This window comes from Nilaparvata lugens, chromosome 12 (assembly GCF_014356525.2).
Source record: "Nilaparvata lugens isolate BPH chromosome 12, ASM1435652v1, whole genome shotgun sequence".
In the NCBI taxonomy this organism is placed as follows: domain Eukaryota; kingdom Metazoa; phylum Arthropoda; class Insecta; order Hemiptera; family Delphacidae; genus Nilaparvata; species Nilaparvata lugens.
This window is the reverse complement of record NC_052515.1, coordinates 13261277-13278268: the sequence shown is the minus strand read 5'-3', so window position 1 is coordinate 13278268 and position 16992 is coordinate 13261277. Positions and strand designations below refer to the sequence as shown.

General features: G+C 34.6%; 1 protein-coding gene and 1 long non-coding RNA gene across 3 annotated transcripts in view; one reads left to right on the top strand and one right to left on the bottom strand.

Annotated features, from left to right (window-relative positions):
- LOC120353824 overlaps positions 1 to 16992 on the top strand; it is a 555685-nt gene that overhangs the window by 330165 nt on the left and 208528 nt on the right. The window lies entirely within an intron of this gene.
- LOC120353826 lies at positions 1090 to 15372 on the bottom strand. The gene is made up of 3 exons (XR_005572627.1): positions 15238 to 15372; positions 4600 to 4601; positions 1090 to 1111 (listed from the first exon to the last, which is right to left on the bottom strand). It is a non-coding gene; the product is annotated as an uncharacterized LOC120353826 (long non-coding RNA).

Below are 16992 nucleotides of genomic sequence, written 5' to 3'. Positions count from 1 at the left end.
TTGGACATCTGCCTTAGAGCATAAAGACCTGTGAAAATCTTTTTCATAACATGGCAAACATGACTATCCCATATGAGATTACAGTCCACTAATAATCCCAAAAACTTTTTACTCTCTTTTGTTGCTATAATTTCATTATTCAATGTCACCCTAGGATATAGATTTTGTATTATAGATTTTCAATTATAGTAGTATAATTCTATTTTATAAATGAACGAATGTAGCCCTAAATTCATACATTTTAAGAACATATCCACTACATTATGTTCTTGTTAATTTGATTTTATTCAAGGTCCGTCAATTGAAAACGTTTCAAAAAACAACTATGTAACCTAATTAGTGATGTTTATCCACACATGTTGATTACAGTTGAACTACTTCAACCCTTTACTATACGAATTGACTTTGATCAAACAACTATAAAGCCATACTTTGCAATCAGTTGACCGAAAACTAAAACCGTGCACTGCAAAACGAATGGCGATCCAGCATTTTGAAAACCAATTAGTTCGGTTTCCATACTAGAGCTTCAAACTTCGAGTACAAGCGATATTCCCCTTTTAACTCTAGAGTAAACGGCACATAAAAGAGGCCAATCACTCATACAGGCATGCACTAATAGGTTGTTGAACTCTCTCTCTCACTCTCGGTCACATTTTCTCACACTCTCTCTCTCTCTATTTCTCTATTTTTCCTCTCTCACTCTCTCTCTCTCTGTTTTAATAAAGGCAGTCAATCAATCAATCAATCAATCTGTCTTCCTCTCTCTCCAATCTCTCTCTCACTCTCTCTCTGTTCAAGTTTTATTATTTCTCACAAAATTCCATTCTCTCTTACACCCTCTCTTCCTCTCTCTTCTCAAACTGTCTTTCCTCACTAGATTCTCTACCTCTGTTATACTCTTTGTTCCCTCACTCATTTGTTGAACTCTCACTGACTCGTCCTCTTTATCACTCACTCACTCTTTCTCTTTCTCTCTTTTTTTTCTCTCTCTCTCTCTTTCGATCCATTTCTCTGTCTCTTCTGATTCCTTTATTCTATATTTTCTTTCTCTGTTCACAAAACCTAACTTTGTTCTACTCTTTATTCCTCAACAATCTTAACACTTACTCTGTATTCCTCTTTCTTTTTCTCTCTCAACCTCTCAGCCCCTCTCTTCCTCTCACATTCTCACTCTCTCACTTTTCTCCCACTCTCACACTCTCGCCATAATATTTCTCTTTTCCCTTCTCTCTTTCTCTCAGTCTCTTCTCTCTTTCTTACTCGTTTCCTCACACTCTTCTTCTCCTCCTCCTCTTTGTTCATCTAATCATACTTCCACTTCTTCCTTCCCTTCTTCTCATTTTTCTTCTTTCCCTTCTTCCTGTTCTACTGCTTTTTTCTTTGTTCTTCTCCATCTCCTTATCGTACTTTGTCTCCTCCTTCTTCTCACTCACCTTTCCTCAAGAACTGTAGCTTCATGGGAAAAATGAATTGGAAATAGTCGAATTTGAGTGAAAAGTTAGAGTAAATTGATTCTCTGTCCCTCTTCATCTGGCACTCTCTCTTTCTTTTTTCATCTTTCTTCCCTTCTGTCTCTTTAACTCTGCATATCCCTGTTCTCTCTCCCAGCTCTGTCTATCTTTCTCTTTCTCTTCTCTCACTCTCTCTCTCTCCAATTTATGTAGATGCATAACAATATAATTATCTACAGTTATTACAGATTGCTTTTTCCATATCATATACAGTTCAATAATTATTTTCTTAGTCTATTTTATGTAAATTCATCTATAATTTTGCTGTATTGTGAGCTATTGTATATAAGTGTATAAGCCAGTATTATATTGTAATCTACATACATAAAGTACTCAATCAATCAATCAATCTCCCGTCTCTCACTATCTATTCCTTGCTCTCTCTCACTCTCGCTCTATCTCTCCCTTCTCTCACTCACCCTCTCCCTTCTCACACTCTCTCTCTGTCTTCCTCTCTCTTTCTCTGTCGCTCTATCTCTCTCTCTCTCTCTCTCTCTCTCTCTCTCTCTCTCTCTCTCTCTTACTCTCTCTGTCTCATTCTTTGTGAGTGTATTTGAGAGGAAGGGTGAGTAGTGAACTATTAAATTTTAACTCGCGCATAAGAGTCGAGACTAGTGATTGGTGAGGGGGGTTGAAGGGTCTCTATCCCTGTTAGAGAAGGGTGGAAAACCCTTTGAAGTAAGCCATGTTGTATTAACCTAGTGGGGTAGCAGCTACCTCGAAAGCACTTCATACCTTCACTATTTGCTAGCATTTCATGTTGGAAAGTAAGTGAGAATATAAGTGCTGTGAGTGGATAGAATATGGTGCTTTTATGGACAGAAACCTTGGACTTCTTTGGGTGATTTTTTTCATTTTTTTTCTAAAATTGTCATCCTAACTTTGTTGAGTATTAGGACGAGACCATTTATTATGCGTTTCATTAGGCACGAACTCAATCAGCTCTTTATAAAAAACTACTGTTGAAAAGATATGAAATTTAATTTAAATGTTTTTTTTTTGTTTTCTTATTTATCAAGTAAACAATTTCTGTTTATTATCATAATTATAATTATTTTTATTATTATCAAGTAAACAGTGTAGTTTTCTAAAACCTCAAAATTATTTTCACAAACAAAGTGAAGACAGTATGAATACTTTCATGTAATTAGATAGTTTACAATTAGGCTACATACAATGGTTAGTTTCATAATATTACTTATAATGTGTCTTCTACAAATAGATGAATATATATGATTTGATATTAGTAATTGATGACATGGAGAAATATTGAAGACTTCATAACTCATAATCATACTCATAACTCATAATTATACTCATAACTCATATTATTATAATTTCTCACCATAATCTGCAAAGATACAACATTGCATTGAAGTTTTATTTACAAAATCTCAACTTCTATCATTGAAATACTTCAAGAATCCTACAAACAACCTGTCAACTCTTGAACCAAAGATGTGGAGCGTACATTTTGCCTTGCATTTTGCATCCTAGTCTCGTTTTTAGACTTCAGAGCCGAGGAATATAAATCCCCTGGAACTAAACTGTTGAGAGAAAACAGAATAGTTTTATTTGTGCGAGCAGAAAGAGCTTTCTTAACGGTTGACTGGTTGACTGCCTGACTGACATTCTCCAAGTGGCTTTTCAGGGTTTGTGTCTTTCTTCTACATACTGTTTCTTCTCCCTCTTCTTCTTCTTTTTTTCCTTTTTTCTTGTTCGTCTTTCTTTTTCTTCTCTCGTTTTTTGGAGTATTACTTCTCCATTTTGATATTATCTTTTGTTTCTATCTCCTCCAATTATTTCATGAAATCACTTGCAATTATGCTAAATCTGTGTTACTTTATTCTTTTCTCTATTCTGCATATTTTTCTCATTTTAATTTTTGCACAATTATTCTCTTCCCACCTGTCTTCTTGCTTCACCTTAGCTATTCAATCGCTTTCTCCCAATTCTTCCTATCCTTTCCAACTTCAAGTTTTCTCGTATTCTACATGATTGTGTCTATCATCATCTCCATTCCACTTTATCTCCTTATAGTTTTCCTCAGTTCGTCCTTCTATTTCTCTCTCATACGTCTCTATAAATTGAACTCTCTTGCTTCTCATCACTCTCTCATTCTCAGAATTACTGTTCTTCAAATTCATCTCCTTCCATTATTTTCCCTCTTGATACTTTTCTTCTATCACATATATTTCTATTTCACCTCTCTTCCTCCATGATTCTCTCCTTCTGAATCTTCCTGCTTCTTTCTCTCCTCTGTTTCCCTTTCTTTCTCACCTGCAACAAAATTCAGGTTTTTCATTGAAGATATTTTCTTTTTCTCCTCTATCATACGTCCCATCCTGTTGAAAAATAAAGTTTAGAATGATATCTCATATGATTTTTTCTCTATCACATCTCTTCGACTTTCTCCTTGTCTTTCCGCTCCTTGTCCTCCAACTCCTTATAAACATACTTCACACTTTTCCTTCCTCCAACACCTCTCTCATCACTTACTACTCCTACAACTTCTCTCTCTATTCACTATTTTTGTGCCTCACTTGCTATCCCTCTTTCTCACCCTCCTCCTTCTTCTCGTCCTCCAACCCTTCCTCATAAACATGCTCCTCACAGACTCACTCCTTTCCTTCCTCAAACCTTCTTCTTTTCACTCACTATTTCTCCTCTTCCTCGACCTCTTACTCTTTCTCCTCTTTTTTCTATCAGCTGCCACTCTCAGCCTCAAGAGAGTGAGTGTGCTTTTGCACATCTCAGCTGAGAAGCAAGTCGGCTGTCAGCTATCGGAGCCGACAGAAGCTTTTAGCTCGGCCATTCTTCGTCAAATTGAATAATCGCCTCACTTTCCAGCTGATATTCGCCCGATTAAAAGCCCGACAAAACGTTTCTGATGAGATTTTGTGTCATTGTGGAGCGGACGACATGGATAAAGTGCTCTGAGAAAAGATTTTTAAAGCGTTGAGTATTTGAATCCACGAGAACAGGATTCCATAAATCATAGAGGTGCCCAAAGACTCATGCGCCATGGAAACACGCTTTCTACTTTCCATCAGCTGATGATGTGGTTATTATATCTGTATCTTACTTCTTCTGTACAAATACAGATATAATTGACCGAACGAAGTGAGGTCTAAGATTCAAGTCGACGGTTTGGCATTTCTCTCAATGTTCAAATGTTTATATTACATGAGTTTGACGTGATGGATCCAAGACAGCTTTACTCCAAGGAGATACTATGCAGATTACACAAGAACCCAACAACATTTCAAACCAGAAACCACAACCACAACACCAGATACAGGAATCTTCTCATCACCAGTGTTGCAAGGAAGGCACTATACCTACAAAGGCACTAAACTACAACATCAATTACACAAAATATTAGATAAATTACAATATTACATACAATAGTTAGTTACAAAAAATTCTTATAATGTGTCCTCTACTTGTTTAGTTTTTTCTGTGTGGAAATTCACCTACTCCACTATGGCGTACCATGTTCTAGAGTAGGTTTTGTTAGTTTTTTTGTGCGTATTATTAATTAGTCTTTAGTAAGTCATTAGGTGGTTAGTTGTTATTTGAAATAATGTTTTCTATGTTCTGTCTACCTTTGCTCATCAACCAATTGTGTACTATTGTTTTGAACTTTCTGGGATGATTAATCTGTTTAAAAATTGCAGGAAGTAGATTATATAATTTTGGTGCTAAATGATTGAAATGTCTCTGGTATAGTGCCTTCCTTGCAACACTGGTGATGAGAAGATTCCTGTATCTGGTGTTGTGGTTGTGGTTTCTGGTTTGAAATGTTGTTGGGTTCTTGTGTAATCTGCATAGTATCTCCTTGGAGTGAAGCTGTCTTGGATCCATGTTACTATTCAATAAATCTAATTTTATCCTTTATTGATTCATACAATAAGTGGATAATCAAAAATGATAGGGAGAGAAAAATAAGGTAACCTTGTGCTATTCCTCTCCCTAATTCAGATAAGGTTACACATAGTCCAAAATAGATTTAGGGCCGGTTTCCGAGTTCGGGATTTAGCTAAATCCTAGACTTTAAACAGCTGAAGTCAGAAAATTGGTTTTCCAAAACGGGGCGTAGTCGCAGTCATAGTCATAGTCACGTTTGAATTAAATTTCGAAAAACTAGGGAATTGAACACAAAATAAAATTAAGAGAAAATAATGTAAAGTTTCAGCTATTTTGAATTATTTAGGAATGTCCAATTTTGTCAAGGAAAAACGTTTCCAATTATAGAAATGAGAAAATGAAAACTACTACTACTGTTATAAAAGCTGCGACTAGGTCCCGTTTTAGAAAGATAATTTTCTGACTTCAGCTGTTTAAAGTCTAGGACTTAGCTGAATCCCGAGCTCGGAAACCGGCCCTAAGTCTTGAAGTTGTTCACTTCACATAAAATATCTAGTTCTCAATTATTTTCACAAAGTATGTTGTTGAGCAATATGAAAAGAGCAGACGACAAAAATTCCATCCAATCACTCTCTCTCTCTCTCTCTCTCTCTCTATTCAGGAAAAACCAAATAATTAAATTAGACCAATCAATATTCATAATTCAATCAACAATGTTATTCATTAACTGCAAATAATCGCCGAGTTCAAAAGGATTGTGGAGGCGTATTTTGTTTACATGAAACATCGGGTTTTGTTGAGCTGAGTGGGAGAAGAATTGGGATAGAAAGAGAGGGAGGATGGATGATAGGGAGGAGAAGATGATGAGAAGAACAGGGAAAGAGAGAATAGAGGGATACATCATTGACTTGAATAACTATTGTATTGTTTAGGACCTTTAGGTGATGATAGTGGAATTGAATGAGAGAACGAATTATGATAAATAGCTGGAGGAGAGAGGAGATGAGGGATGAGAAAGAGGGGAAGAGAGAGAACAAGAGAGGGAGACAGAATGATAATGGATAGCTGGAGGAAAGAGGAGGTAAGGGAAGAGAAAGAGGGGATGATAGTGAATAAGAGAGGGAGACAGAATTATGATAAATGGCTAGAGGAAAGAGAAGATAGAGAAGAGAAACAGGGAAAAAGGAGAAAAGAGAGGGGGACAGAACGATGATGAGAAGCTGGAGGAAAGAGTAGGTAAGAGGAGAGAAAGAGGAAATGAGGTAGAAGAAGAGATGGAAACAGAATGATGATAAATAGCTGGTGAAAAGAGGAGTTATGGAAGAGAAAGAGGGGAAGAGAGAGAACAAGAGAGGGTGAGAGAATGATGATAAATAGCTGGAGGATTGATTGACTGATTGAGTACTTTATTCATGTAGATGACAATATATACTGACTTATACACTTATATACAATAGCTTAAAATACAGCAAAATTATACATAATTTTACATAATATAGACTAAGAAAATAATTATTAAACTGTATATGATATGAAAAAAGCAATTTGTGATAACTATAGATAATATTGTTATGCATCTACATAAATTGGCGGAGCTTGGCGGAGGAAAGAGGAGATAAGGGAAGATAAAGAGAAAAAGAGACAAAACAAGATAATATTGACTCGGACAGCTTTATAATTATGATTGGAATGATTCAGAAATGAAATCAATAACCCCAATAATGCCATAGTCTGTGAATACTAATAATATATTCATTCCTCTGACATTATGCACTCATTCTGTTGATATTGATAATATAATACAAAAGCTTTATGAGGGCCGAGCCTGTATGGAAGGGTGAAATATTTGTGTACCTACCAGCTCATTTCAACTCTTCCCCTCTTCTACCTTAAAGGTGGGGGTGGCTTTCATATCACCTTCCCCACCCCCTTTTCGTTCCGACAAAAGGTTTGCATAAACCCGCATTATTTATTTATTCTTTCTAGCACACACCACCTCTTTGTCACTCCCATTCAAACATATATCGCTTCATTACTTCCATTGTTCACGTTCTCTTTATCATCTCGCCACTGGATTCATCGAACTCTCCTTCTCTCTCTATCTTTTTTCCCCTCTATTCTCATATCTCTCCCAATCTTTATATTTTCTTATCTCAAATAAAATTCTGTAAATATTCAGTCTCATTTATTTCAAAAATTTTCATCATCTTTTGCTCTCAGTGGTATTATCACTTGAAAATCAGCATTTCCCTCATCTACATCCTCGAAAATTATGTAGTTTCTTGAAATTATGTTGTCTTTCTTATTCCCCTATACTTTCTTCACTGTTTCATTCTCTATTCTATATACAGTGTCCTACGAAGCATGTAACAGCTGAAGACCATGGATTCTACATTGAATTTGCAACAAAAAATGACCAGTAAAATTTTCTTATATCGACCTTAGTTTTCGAGATATTTCGATTTTTCGATATTTTTTAAAAACGTCAAAAACTCGAAAACTATCAGTCGAAATGTAATTCAATGCACTTTCAACTGTCAGTATTGGTTAAATGAGGGAGTATTGGTATTACCGATGAAGACTGCGGATAGTTTGAAGGAGCGAGTCCCACGGAGGTTTTGGTTGAGATTTTGGAGAGTTTCAGAGGGAGATCTAACTAACGTCGAATATCACCCAGGTCTCTCCATAGTGCTACTGCTCTATGCTCTGTGTTGGTGATCTCAGATGATAGCTTGAGTTCATGTAGGTTGATCATGGAGTCACGCAAACCAGATTTTCAGTTTTTAGTTCAGGATTGTGCGACTTTTTTATTGCCCTAGGAAGGCTTTTATTAATCCAATCCTGAGATTTGAATCTTTGTTACCAATTTTTTCATTCACTTTTTTACCTATTTACCCACTCCGTATCCCACGTTTTTCTCACCCTACAAAGGCTTTGATCATATTGGGTTCGAGATTTAGATATTTTTCACTCAATTTAGAAATTTGTTATCTTCGTGTCAACCCACGAAGGCTTTGATTGTATCAATCTCGAGATTTGAATCTTTGCTACCTAATTTGGAAACTCGTGCGCTAGCTGTGAGGTCATTTATGATTTGAATATGAACTGTTCAATACTTTGTGACTATGGAATTATTAATTTGTTTCTCAATTCTCTGTTGCAGGTAAGAAATAGAAGCCTACCTTATCCTCCATAACCAAGTCATGAATTGATGGTAAGGAACTTAAGTATTTTTTTTTTTTTTAATGTATGAACTTATTTATTTATTCATTTACAATTTAAATGACACTAATGTAATAACATTGAAAGATAAAATAATAAGATAGTCCTTGTGCTATTTTTCTTCCAAATTTGTAGGTGAAATAAGGTTAGAATTTCACGTGTACAATTTTGATAAAATTTCAGTCCAAAACAAAAATGAAAACTATAAATTTTGAATTTAGATGGCTTGAATTGATGAATTAATTAGAAATATTACTGTATTTATTTTTAACAGAGCCACAAATAAATTTATAAAATATGATCGGGAGAGTACCACAATAGACTGAGACGAAAACTGTCTCTCTCCCAAAATTCGGTAGAAGAAATTCCTCAGAACAAGGTTCACGGTGTATAATATATCTTTTACAAAATTATGAGTCCAATTTTTACTCCAAAACAACATAAACAAAAGCGTTTCCATTTTCATGGTAAATTTCTTAAATATTTCATTGTACTGACTGCTTATGACAGTGTACTCCCATAGAAGAACAATTATTCCATGAACCAATTATGTGGACTATGGTTTTCCTAAGGTAATATTATTCATTTTCTGTGGATACAATTACAAATCATATAAATATGATCGAGTAAGAACAACAGGCATGACCCAAAACTATTCTCTTCCCAAATTTTGATAATTAATAACTTATACGAAAAATAGGTTAAGTTTGTACTGTAATGTCTACCATTATTCAACAGCTCTGCACTCGTTGAATATTCGTTGTGTAACTTTCTGTATCATTGTTCATGAGTACTATCATAGAGAAACAATAGCATAAGTGGATATCCCATGGTATAGGGCGTTTATGTCGCAACTCTTACTGTTATCTCAAGCTGATAGTCCACGTAGTTCTTTCCCGTGAAGCTGTGTGACACTGGTAGTCTCTCATATTGTGCCGTTCATACACTCTCACCCCAACAAAACAGTAAAATTCGACAATAATCAACAGTAATCGGCTTGAGATAACATTAAAAGTTGTGACATAAACGCCCTATACCATGGGATATCTACTTATGCTATTGTTTCTCTATGGTACTATCAAGTATAGAAAAGTACTCAATTTATAGTTGAATTGAGCAGGCTACAGTTTTATTTGAAAAATATTAGTAGATGAATCAATTTATTGCATACTATCACCAACTATGCTTTCTTCTTCCTCTGTCAATATCCCTTCTTCTCTCAATCCTGCTCTGCTCTATATTCCCATTTCCTTCATTCCTCGTACCTACTACCCTGTTTCCTCATCCATTCGAAGAACACAACCCTAGGATTCTGTGGTAAGAAAGCCAGGAAAGAAGAGAATTCCTCAGAGAAGTCAAAACAGAGAGCCGGCTTTCTTCCCTATTTTCTCCCCTTCTTCTCCTTTTTCTTCTTCTCTATCTTCTTCCTTTACTGATAAAGCATTCTCCATTCAACCATACCATTCTCTCTCTTTCTATCCTTTTGGTAAAGAGTAAGTGGGAAGAATACTTCGAATATTCTTTCCAAAGAATGGACATTGATATGTCCAAAGCTCCGCCAATTTATGTAGATGCATAACAATATTATCTATTTTATCTATAGTTATTACAAATTGTTTTTTTTTTTCATATTATTTACAGCTCAATAATTATTTTCTTTATTTATATTTTGTAAATTCATCCATAATTTTGCTGTATTGTAAGCTATTGTATATAAGTGTATAAGCCAGTATATATTGTAATCTACATAAATGAAGTACTCAATCAATCTTCAATTTGCTGCAAGCTATACACGTGTATGTTTTGACATTCTAAATACTTTTCTTACTCCTGTTACGAGGTATTTGTTGTTATTCAACCATTATCAGGAGAAGTACAATTCATCTTGAAAATGGTAGAGTATCAATTAGAAATAATTATTCAGTAAAGGTGTTTGGGAGAAAATATTTGGAATAGTGAATAGAAGTGGATTCAGTTGAACCTGAATATACGAATATTTGAATACAGTTGAATGTAGTAAAACCATAGAAAAAAATAGCGTAAGTAGATATCCCATGGTATAGGGCGTTGATGTCGCAACTTGTACTGTTATCTCAAGCCGATTAATGACGATTATTATAGATTTTTACTGTTTTGTTGGGGTGAGAGTGTATGAACGGCACAATGTGAGAGACTACCAGCGTCACATAGCTTCACAGTAAAGGAATACGTGGACTATCGGCTTGAGATAACAGTAGAAGTTGCGACATAAACGCCCTATACCATGGGATATCTACTTACGCTATTTTTCCTCTATGGTAAAACGTAGTATGTAATTTTGACTCATTTATGAATGAAGCTATTTCAAATTCAACTGAGATTCTGGATTTCTACAATAGCCTATGCTTTGGATCCATTCATTCATTAATTCTCAGGTGTAGTAGTGTATATAGACAGACACACTCTGTTGGTAACAGATTTCATTCATTGGTGAGTTTTCCCCGTTGATTTTTTATATTGATGACAAGCAGGTTTATAATAGACCCACATTGTCAAAAATTTCAAGTTCATACTAACAAGAGAGGAAAACTAATTAACGTGTTGAAGATTATGTTGAATTTTCAGTATTTTTTCGAAGTTTGTCGAGGAAATAATGAAGTTTTTTAATCTAATTAGTGTTTGTGACATAAATAATTAGGAGCTTGTCATGAGCTTTCTCCTTCCTCGTGATGGCGGTCACATGTTTGTTTCTTTTTGACAGAATATTTTTCTCGCTACATTGGTTTCTCATGTCCTGTTTTTTGTGAATAAAAGTCATGTTATCCGTGTTTCCAGGTTTGTTTAGAAATTTAAAGGTTTTACTTTCTTGTCAGGTGTCATGGAGAGGAATTTCGGTTACATTTTAATAAATACTCGGTTTTCAAACGTTGGAGAAACGTGATTTCGGACAAATGTAATCTGCAGATGAGGAAAACTTGATTATTTATTCTTAATATAAAAACATTTAGGCATATTAGCATGTAGTCTGCGAATGAGGAAGACTGGATTATTCACCCTTCACTGGAAATGAAAATTTTATTAATGAATGTTATCTTATTTGGCTTGTATTGTGACTTGAAGATCAGTTTTTCCTTTCCTTGCCCTATTACCATGGTAAGGAAAGTATTGCTTTCCGAAAAAAATTAAGGTACCCCAATTTCTGAATTTCTATACGTTTCAAGGTCCCCTGAGTCCGAAAAAGTGGTTTTTGGGTATTGGTCTGTATGTGTGTGAGTGTGTGTGTATGAGTGTATGTGCGTCTGTGTACACGATATCTCATCTCCCAGTTAACAGAATGACTTGAAATTTGGAACGTAAGGTCCTTACACTATAAGGATCCGACACGAACAATTTCGATTAAATGCAATCCAAGATGGCGGCTAAAATGGCGAAAATGTTGTCAAAAACAGGGGTTTTCGCGATTTTCTCGAAAACGGTTCCAATGACATTGATCAAATTCATACCTGGAATAGTCATTGATAAGCTTTATCAACTGCAACAATTCCTATATCTGTATAAATTCCAGGAGCTTTGCCCCATCTACGCAAAGTTTGATTTTAGATTCCCAATTATCAGGCTTCAGATACAATTTGAACAAAAAATTTCAAGTGGAAAAGATTGAGCATGAAAATCTCTGCAATTAATATCCAGTAAAATATTCACCTAGAATTGAAAATAAGCTTGAAATTCGAGAAAATGTGATTAAAAATGTGATTGCAAATTGTTGGCAACTGTTGGTTCTATAAATCATTCACTACGAAGAGATAGCAGACCTCGTGTGTTTCCAGCGTTATTGACCTATAACCAGCTGTCTCATATCTTTGAATAGTAGACTTGAGACGCGCGAGTACACTAGCGTCAGGTGATCAATTTTCATAACGGCAAAGAAAGTTGTGTGAGTGCGCCACACCAGATTTTTACTGTTGAGTCATCTGGTATTCGTTTAGTACTTAACTGTAACTTCAACCTATGAGAACGACACTCTGATTCCGTACTAGTGATGGATAGGTGACCGTTCAAGACAAGCTTCACTAATAGTTTTTATTCTCTATATTGACTGGACTAATAAGGTTACACATAGTCCGAAATAGGTAAAGTCTTGTAGATGTTCACTTCACAAAACGTTCAGTTTTTATTATTTTCACAAAGTAGATTTTATATAATTTTTAATTTATTTATATTTTTACAAAGAAGCACTGATTGGGAGAGAAAAACTAAGGATAATCCTTGTACTATTTCTTTCCCCAAATTTATATAACACTTAAAACTACAAAATAGGGTTATGATTTCACTTTACTAAAATTTAGTAAATTTTCACTTAAAAACAACTGAAACTAAGATTTTTGAATTTTGACGGTTGAAAACAAAATGAAAAACAAAAATATCACACTCAAATCATTATTAACTGGAAAATTTTTGAGTTATTTTACAAAATTTAGAGCCAGAAAAAACACAACTCACTATTCACACACTCACAACGCACAACTGTTGTTCGACTACGCTGTAATCTAGGAGAACTATGTATCCTATTTCAAATATTTCTATGAACTGACTATGCGATTACCTACAAAAATATAAAGCCATTCCAAAAACTATTATTTATATGAACTGACTACAGCATAGTCCACGAAAACTATAAAACTATGTATCCTATTTGAAATATATCCATGTACTGACTATGTCATTACCTACAAAAATATAGAACCAGTCCAAAAACTATTATTTATATGAACTGACTACAGCATAGTCTACGAAAACTATAAAACTATGTATCCTATTTGAAATATATCCATGTACTGACTATGTCATTACCTACAAAAATATAGAACCAGTCCAAAAACTATTATTTATATGAACTGACTACAGCATAGTCTACGAAAACTATAAAACTATGTATCCTATTTGAAATATATCCATGTATTGACTATGTCATTACCTACAAAAATATAGAACCAGTCCAAAAACTATTATTTATATGAACTGACTACAGCATAGTCTACGAAAACTATAAAACTATGTATCCTATTTGAAATATATCCATGTACTGACTATGTCATTACCTACAAAAATATAGAACCAGTCCAAAAACTATTATTTATATGAACTGACTACAGTATAGTTCACGAAAACTATAAAACTATGTATATTTCAAATAATCCATGTACTGACTATGTCATTACCTACAAAAATATAGAACCAGTCCAAAAACTATTATTTATATGAACTGACTACAGCATAGTCTACGAAAACTATAAAACTCATTTTCAATTTTAGGTGAAATGTTACTGAACATTAATTGTGGAGATTTTCATGCTCAATCTTTTCCACTTAGAATTTGTTGTTTAAATTGTATCTAAAGCCTGATAATTGGGAATCTATCTGCATTGATGGGGCGGAGCTCCTGAAATTTTTACAGATTTGGGACTTGTGGCAGTTGATAGAGCTTATCGATGACTATATTAGGTATGAATTTGATCAAAATCGTTGGAGCCGTTTTTGAGAAATTCGTGAAAAAACCTGTTTTTGACAACATTTTCGCCATTTTAGCCGCCATCTTGAATTTCATTTGATCGAAATTGTTCGTGTCGGATACTTATATCGTAAGGACCTTAAGTTCCAAAATTATTATTCGAAATTATTTCAAGTCATTCCGTTAATTGGGAGATGAGATATCGTGTACTCAGACGCACATACACTCTAAAGGTGCGTACAGATATACGCGCTGCGAACATGAGCAATTCACTTTTAATCAGCTGATTATATCTTTATTCTTACAGAAACGGTAAGATACAGATATAAAAAGCTTGGCTAAATGTGAATTGCTCATGTTCGCGGTGCGTAAATCTGTACGCACCTATACACACACACACACACACACACACACACACACACACACACATACAGACCAATACCCAAAAACCAGTTTTTTGGACTCAGGGGACCTTGAAACGTATAGAAATTCAGAAATTGGGGTACCTTAATTTTTTTCGGAAAGCAATACTTTCCTTACCTATGGTAATAGGGCAAGGAAAGTAAAAACATTTAGGCATATTAGGTAGTTTGCGAATGAGGAAAACTGGATTATTTACCCTTCACTGGAAATGAAAATTTTATTAATAAATGTTATCTTATTTGGCTTGTATTGTGACATGAAGATCAGATTTTTTACTGTTGAATCATCTGGTATTCGTTTAGTACTTAACTGTAACTTCAACCTATGAGAACGACACTTTGATTCCGTACTAGTGATGGATAGGTGACCGTTCAAGACAATCTTCACCAATAGTTTTTTATTTTCTATATTGACTGCACTAATAAGGTTACACATAGTCCGAAATAGGTAAAGTCTTGTAGATGAAAACTTTCAGTTTTTAATAATTTTCACAAAGTAGATTTTATATATGTTCGACTATGCTGTAATCTAGGAGAGCTATGTATCCTATTTCAAATATTTCCATTTCTATTTCTATGTACTGACTATAGCATTAACCACAAAAATATGAAGCCATTCAAAAAACTATTATTTATATGAACTGACTACACCGTAGTCTACGGTATCTATCGTAACTATGTAACCTGTTTCAAATATTTCTGTGTACTGGCTATAGCTTACACTTTCATTGGCGCTACAGTCCGATGTGGACCTTGGCCTCCTGCACAATTCGCCTCCAATCGTCTCTCCTCTCCGTCACATTCTCCCATCCTCTGATGCCCAAAACACGCAAATCGGCACTCACATCCTCCAGCCATCTCCTCCTGGGCCTTCCTCTTCTACGCGTACCAATCATTTTACTTTTTAACAAACTCTTTACTGACTATAGCATTACCCCCAAAAATATAAAGCCATTCCAAAAACTATTATTTATATGAACTGACTACAGCATAGTCCACTAAAACTATAAAACGATTTATCCTGTTTCAAATATTTCTATGTACTGGCTATGCGATTACCTACAAAAATATGAAACAATTCCAAAAACTATTATTTATATGAACTGAGTGCAGACAGCATAGTCTACGAAAACTATGTGTCCTATTTCAAATATTTCTATGTACCGACTTTGTCATTACCTAAGAAAACTATAAAACAATGTATCATGTTCCAACTATCCCCAGTCTCTACATACAATAAATTCTCCGACTTCGATAAATTTTCTCCTCAAAATCTACTTCGAGCAATTTTTCTTGCACCAGCTTTGATAAATTTCGTCTCAAAATCGACTTCCTCTCCTATCAAGCAATTTTTCTTGGAACGTGCACTACGTGGAGAAAATAATCTCCGAGAAAATCTCAGCCATTCAGCAGCATATTTCTTCCGAAATATATATATTACGGCAAAATGTTAATAAACTACAATAAATTGCAGGCACAGTAGATATTAGGTGGGGAGAAAGTTTGGCTTAAGTCCAGGAGCTAAGCTCTTGTTGGTTGGTTGGTTTCAATTTAAACTGACAGAATTTCGTATAGATAACATCACTGGATCCAATTCAACAAATGCTGCCAGTCTATAGTGAAGCTCACTACTACAAAGATTGACTTAGTGTTGTCAGTATTTCTTGTGAAAAACTTCAATGCTTGCCATTCAGCCAAATGCTGACAATTTGAAGTGAAACTCGGTGTAGAGTTATATGGGAGAGATGGGTGTGTTAGTATTGCTTCGCTTTCGGTTGAAATGATAATCTTGGAACTGATTCATGTCTTCCGAAGAGGTGGAGGAGGTGGTGGAGGAGGAGGAGGAGGGTGATGGAGTATGAGGAGGAGGGTAGGAGATGAAGGAGGTAGTGGAGGAGGAGGATTAAGCAAAAATCGAAGATACAGAAATCCAACTCTAAAAACTTTTGTTCTAAGCCTTTTGCTGTGATGACAATTTATTTATTTATCTATTTATTTTATTTATTTATTTATTTATTTATTTATTTATTTATTTATTCATTTATTTATTTATTTATTTATTTATTTATTTATTTATTTATTTATTTATTTATTCATTTATTTATTTTTATTTTTTTTTATTTATCCATTTATCATTCACAATCAACTCAAGGACGAAGAAACAGACTACAGTCCAAAATAAAAAACTTCTTTCTATCTCAATTTTATAAAACTAGTAGTTCTGTGAACAGTAGACCTCGCGCAGTTATAAACCACAGTCTCCTATAATATTGTCCATCAGAGTAAATTTTGTCCTGTCCTGACGTATCGGCGAGATATCGGTGTATAAACGACTAATGGCGGTTTGGGTTGTTGTATCGACAATGCTAAATAATTTGATGTAAACAGCTATATGCTACTATCATCAATAGCTTATCGAGTTGAAAGCAGAGAAAAGTTTTAATTTTTAAATTGAAAAAATACTTCTAAATTGAAT